Here is a 7,179-nt window from a genome sequence, read left to right as displayed (position 1 = left end):
TTTGTAGAGAAATAATCAAGGACTCATATTCTGCCACATTGTTTGTTGCCTAAAACTCTAATTTGAAAGAAAAAGGGAACATATTACCTGCAGTTTCAATTAGAAGAAAACTAGCACCTGTTCCTTCCTTCGAATAAGATCCATCAAAGAAGCATTTCCACACTCCTTTAGTTTGCAGCTCTATAATTACATTGGTTGAAGCAAGCTACTTCTGATTATCTTCAGCTATATCTGCATTATAATGCAGCGTGAAACAATCAAAATCATCCTTCTCCTGGCTATATATAGTTGAATTACTTGCTCCATTTTTTGTAATTGTTTTTACAAATCTAGTTTCTCTTTACAATCTCCTCTCTTCCCCACCAAAAATTGATATAACAACATATGTAAAATCTAGTTTCAAAACACCACCCAATTTAACCCCCAGGACCTAGATAGAAGCAATCCAAATCTAGTAGGGATATCTGCTACTACTACATCCATGACCAAGATTCTAGTTGGAATTTGGGATAGTGACACTGCCAAATCCTTAATAACCCTAAACAGTTGACTTTGTTCGAATCAAAAGAATACAAGTCCCTATAAGGTTTGGTCACTTGTAGATTTAGTTGCTTCATCATTGAAAAAGGCATAAGATTATGTGAAGCTCCTGAATCAAACATACAATTATGTAGGAGGAAATCATGGACCAACAAGGAAATATAAAAAGGAGGTATTGAAGAATATATTTCCTCTACATGTGGACCAAAAACCACTACTAGTTTATCTTCTTGCAGATTTACAGTGTCCTTTATACGCTCATTTTATTTTAAATTAATAAAATCAACAATCTCCTTGTGATAAATAGGTGTTTTTGCCAATTCTGTAAGAGGAACTTGAATTCTTACCTTTTCCAACTCCATAGTAAGACTAAATAAGTGACCTTCTTTTGCAGTCCTTTCGTTCTCATCTTCACCTTTCTTCAAGACTGGAATTACTTGAGGAATTGAAATAAATTTGTCTAAAGGAATTTTTTCATTTTGATCTTGAGAAGAATGACCTTGAAGTATTTGTGTCTTGCCATTTTCATTCTGTTGCTACTTTCCTTTATTCACTTGTTTTGTAGGCTGAGATTCTTGTGGACTCACCTTTGGTGAGGAAGTTGAAACTTGCTGCTCACTTTCATTTTCTTGATTTCTTGATCTTTTCCTCGATCTCAAGTCATATTTCTTATGTAGTTGAGCCTGCATAAAATAAGAGAATTTCTTCCAATATTCACCAATTTTATTTTCATCATGAATGGAATATGTTTCATCATATTCATAGTCTTCTTCTTCGATACCAAGTTCATCTTCATCTACTGCATATAATGTAGAAATTTGATCTTCAGGTTGCTCATGTTCTTCACCAGGATCTGCTTCTATATATAATGGTGCTTGAATCTGATTTTGATCTTTTCTTTCCCTTTGCAATATTTGCAAAGGTTGTCTTCTGTATTGGGGATTAAAGCTCTTATTATACTATGTTTGTTTTTGAAAATTCTTATTTTTTAACTCTAATTTATTTAACTTATCTTCCAAAGTTTTAATTACATTACACATATCCTTCAATGCTTGACTTTGAGAGGATTCCATCTTTTCCTTCCCCTTGTCTTGGATAGGCTATGTCTCTAGTGCTTTTTCTGCAGCCACCAGATTTGCTTCTATATCTAATGCATATGTTTGGATTTGATCAATGGTTGGAGATCTTCTTTGCTTTAATGTGAATCCAAAACTTGATTCAAAAGCCCTGAAAAATGTTGTTTTTGCACCAGCAGGAGGAGGCTTAATCTCCACTGGAAAATATTGTACAATTTGTTAAACCTTCTGACAAATTCGACCATAGTTTCATCAGAATTTTTCTTTATGGCATTAAACTTTGTTAATGAATACCCATGGTCTCTTTTTTCTCCCCATTTCTAAATGAATAAACGTTCCATCTCTTCCTAAGAAGGAATATAATTATTGGGAAGTCCTTTAAACCATTTCCTTCCTTCTCCATCCAAGGATTGAGCAAAAAGTCTTAGAACAACATCTACATGTTCAACATTTTTTTCCTGCAAAATTGCAAAATACTGACACATGATTCTCTGTAGTTTGTTCATCTTCCCCTATAAAACAAGGAAGAATCTTGAGGTATTCCTATGGAATTTGATTTAACAGTTGTGGAAATTGAAGAGGTGCATACCTATTCATAAAAAATGTAGGTATTGCCATGTTTATTGAACCTTGATTACCAACAGATGCAGAACCTGACTTAGAAGTAAATGGAGTGTGCAGAAGTGATAATGTGGTTATTGGTTCCGGTTCAATAATTATAGCAGGTAAATGAAAAGCAACAGACTCTAAAGATTTGTCTTGATAGTTAGGTTCCTGAAATGAAGATGATGAAAAATATGACTCTTTATCAGGTGAATGTTCAGATAAGTTGCTACCTTATGCAGACAATGTAGGAATTGGTGCAATTGGGATCTTAGACTTTCCAACCTTCCTAGAAACTAGCCTTTCATGATTTGAAAGAGCTTGAACCTTCTGTTATGAGGTGTCTGATCTTGTATGGGGTCTTCTTGAAGCCAGAGTTATTGTTATGATTCAAAACAACCAAATGTTTCCTCCTCACTGAACAACTATAGGAAAATATTGAAAAACCCAGGGAAAATTGTTCTTGTTTCCGATCCCCGGTAATGGTGCCAATTAATGTTGTACCTTAAGAAACCAATCTCTTGGTTGTGGATAAATTGTGCTTAAGACATTAATGATCATGGAAAATTTTAGGGGCTAATGTTCGCCCAGTGGGCTAATTTTCCATGATTTTTCCAAAAAATGATTCGCCAATTTCCAATTTTTATAAAAGATGATTCGCCCAAATTTTAGAATATAAAATTATTTTATCTTAAAAATCGCCAACATTATATAGAGACTATATATAAAATCATTATAAATTTGAATAATTTTGCAAATATATCATTAAAAAATTTATAGTTTGCATATTAGGGATTAGTGAGATTCGCCAATGTTTTTAAACTTCCAGAAAATTTTCCATCCTTAAAATTTTCCTTGTTAATGATTATTGTTTGTTGTCACTTATTTGTCACTTTATTGTTTGTTGTATTCTTAAATGAAGGTCCTGGAAAACTTGGTTTTTAACCCTTAATACATATGTGACTGGAAAATCTCAGAATGCCATTTGTTGCTAGATATAAATGATGAATGAAGAAATCTTGAAGGATAAGTTTAAGATAATATGTTGATTAACACAGAACCTACTATCTGTCACTTAGAATAATTATGAAAATGAGAACTAAACCATAGACAATATGCTTCTTGACACATAAACTATTATCTATGATCCTTGGAGAAGTTAAAGATAATATGTTGCCTTACACAGAAACTATTATCTATAACTTAGAAAGGAAGATGAAAACTTCAAGCATAGTAGTGCTCTTTTAAGGGATTTTAACTTTATCTACATAAGCAAATAAAGACATGCAACTTCATTACTATACTTGAAAGAAGAAAACATAAGATGACACATGATAGAGAAGTTACAAAATTATAGCCAACAATTCATGGAAACTTTTGATTCTTTCATTAATCAACATCTATATTAGGAATACAGTGGCTTAGTCTCCAGTTTCTCCAAAATTTGAACCTCTTCTTTATAAATTTTCATCTTTTTATACATTGTGGAACAATTGTTGATTTTTGAAACAACCCAAGTTATTTAACTGCTTCTCTAACTATATGACGTAAAAATTATTACAAAATTTTACAGAGGGTAAAAGACACCTCTAAGAACATCAAATAACAAGAAATAACTGAACTAGAAGATGAGGATAACTGCTGACTTGCTCTATTAATCGGCCGTTGAGTTCTTCTATATATGCTTAAGTAATGATTAATCCATTTTAGTTGCGATAAAGTGTGTTAGCCATGCGTAAATCTGGGCTTACGTATGTATCAGGCATTTTGATTGGCCAAAATACAAAGGAAACAACACCAATTGCCTTCCTCTTCGGATTCGGCTCTAATACTGATTTTTCCCTTTACACAGCAAAATTAACGTAAACCTTTGATTAATACAGAACTCAAAAAGAATTAATTTTGCTTCATAAATCCATCGGATCCGCCCATTCAGCACTCCATTGACTTCGCATCACAAATCGCAATTGGCCCTTTCAAATGTTATATCAATCTAAACCTTTACAATCCACGATAAGATGGACGAGTTGGAAGTATTAAACATAATATATAAAATATCGGGTTCGGCCCATCATCGTAAATCGCAATCGGCGGAACCAACATACATAAGCTCGGTTGTAAGGCAGACCCGCAAGGATTATTAAACATATGTATATCTATTTTGGGTCTGCTCATCGCAAATCAAAATTGGCGGAACCAATGTACATAAAATCTGCGATAAGGAAACCCACCAGGACTATTAAACATGGTGCATATCTATATATATATATATATTTTGGGTCCGCCCATCACAATTCGCAATCGGCAGAGGTAGCACTTCATATATAACTTCTTCTGCTATGATTTACGATTGCAATTTAATCACATCGCTGAAATATGGCTGAATCTTTAACACCTATTTTCTTTTTCTTTCAATGTGCAATTATTGCATCACCCCTTTTATTTCAATATGCAATTATTGCATCACCTCTTTTGTGCGTTATCTATTTTTCAGTGATTTTTAAATGAAAAATGAAAATTATAAACAATGAATATGCATGTTACAAAAAAAATCATCAATGTCCGATTCAGATACATTCCTTCAGCTTGGATCCCATCGACATCACATCAAATCAAGACAAGCTTGTGGCATCACATCATTTTCTCCAAAGTCAAGTCCCATAGTAGGATTATCTCCTTACAATTCAACATAATCTAGCCCCTGATCACTTAGATGAGTGGTTAATTTATAGGAAGATGAAGCAGGTTTTGTCATTAATGGTGACATTGAATGGCCTTCCATACTTAGAATTAGTTCCATGAAGGAAGGGATGAGAGGATAGGATGATACTTAACTCATTCCTCATCCATTTTCGAGCTCATAGGAGTTGATAAGATAGGGAAACTTCTAGATGACTCCAAAAGGTAAGAATATTCGCAAACCCTATGTGAATTTCACTCATTCTCGTCCAACGCAAGTGAAAGGAAGCCTAAGTGCTCTCCAGAGCACCCTGGTAGTGGACTCAACTTCTTTGTAGTGCACCTTCATAATTGCTTACTTGCGCTGGTCCCTCTAGAGGAAATTTATCGATGTCTTCAAGTCATGAAACTATTTGGGAAGGAGGCATTCAAAGGGTTGACTTGTTTAAGGCATGAAACAACTGATTTTAGGGTTTGATGAGTCCTAAGTCACTGATCTAAATGTTGGTATTTGATGTGCCCAAATGGATCTGTGACAACTAGTAAGCCACTTGCCTTTGTGCGAGAGTTGGACTGGTTTGACAACCCAATATAGATGGATCCTTTGATGGCAAGTGTTCTTGATTTGTGTATCCATGATCCTAATAGTTGTGGCATGCACCATACGATTTTGGTTTATCTCTATTAGTGTCAGTTTCTCAATGATGTCTGATGTGTCCAACAATGGGGGAAAGGATGGCCAAAGTCGGTCCACATTGAATATTGAGTGCAGGCCAAGGAATGATGGAATGTTGAGATCAATTTTTTTTCTCCTATGACCTTAGTGATGATGTAAGGCCCATATTAGAGTAGGTGCAGCTTGCGACAGGCCCCATCGAGGTGATCCTTCTACAAATGTAGCCAAACTTTGTCGCCCAGCTAGAACTTGTGTGGCACCCGATCCTGATCATGTCATTGTTTGTACTTGGAATTTGCTCTATCCAATATGCCAATGACCTGCTAGCGGATATGATGGATGCGCTCAATAAATGTATTATCCATGTGAACTTTGGACTAGACATGAAACAAACTTTCCTAAGTAGCTACAAATGGTATGGCCACCTTAATGGGACATAGTGGCTGGAATCCCAACCCCACCTTAAAGGGTTTGTGACTAGTTGAGCTATTGAGAGCTCTGTTGTAGGTGCATTATACATAGGGGATGCTTTTGTACCATTGAAATGGATGCTCTGAGTTGTACATGCGTAATATTTCAACGATCGTCCTATTGACGACCTCTATTTGACCATCAGTTTGGGGGTGGAAGTTCGTGGAGTTAGTGAACTTGGTATCCATCATCAACCATAGGGTTGACCAAAATGTACTTAGGAACTTGTTGTCCCAATCTGAGATAATGGATTCTCAGATCCCAAAGTGCACCCACACTCACTAAAAGGAGAGCTTAGCAATGGCTTATGTTGTGATACTCTTATTGCAGGCCACCATCATATCCATCTTAGAGAATCTGTCAATGACCATGAAAATGCAGTCATTTCCATGCTTAGTAGAAGGAAGGCCCAACATTTAATCCATGGAGAAAGATTCCCAAGGTCAGCTCGGAGTAGGTAGTGGAGTATATGGGCCTTGATTCTAGATGGTCAATTTGGCAATGGCATAGGAAGTACAGGATCATATCTACTTCCTAACATCTTGTCAAAGGTTTGGCAATACAAATACTTCTGCAACATTGCCATTGTTTTCTCTACTCCAAAATGTCAAGTGACCCGAATGTAGTGCACCTTCAAATTCATCTTGGCACGCTCACTTGAAGGAACACAAAGGTGTCCTAGGTTGTACAACAGTGCATGCTCGAGGTGAAAATTTGGAACGTTCTTGCCTTCTAGGGGCATCTGTTATCTGTTGTCGAATTCTAGATCGCTCTTATAAAGATGTTGCCACCCCGAGGTCTCATGTCCATAAGAGTCAAGCATAGTGGTCAATGATATGAGCGGTGGTCGGCTGAGGAATTCTCCAACATTATTGGTGTTTCTATTGTTGTACTTAATGTTCAAATGGAACTCTTGCAGGTATGTCGACCATTCCTGATGGAGATCACGCTAAAACTTCTCTTGTGTCTATATGTGTTTGTGTGGATGACCATTTCCTTCCCCAAAATCTATTTCTTACATTGTCATCAAGCCTACATAATGGAATACGTTTCCTTGTCATAGGTCAGATACTTTTGGACTATGTTTGAAAGTCTCTCATTGTGATATGCCACTAGATGCCCCTCTTGAGTAAG

Source organism: Pinus tabuliformis, chromosome 5_1 (assembly GCF_031772625.1).
Source record: "Pinus tabuliformis cultivar Carrire ecotype Pingquan chromosome 5_1, CPIR1, whole genome shotgun sequence".
NCBI classification, from domain to species: domain Eukaryota; kingdom Viridiplantae; phylum Streptophyta; class Pinopsida; order Pinales; family Pinaceae; genus Pinus; species Pinus tabuliformis.
This window is presented reverse-complemented; position numbering follows the sequence as displayed.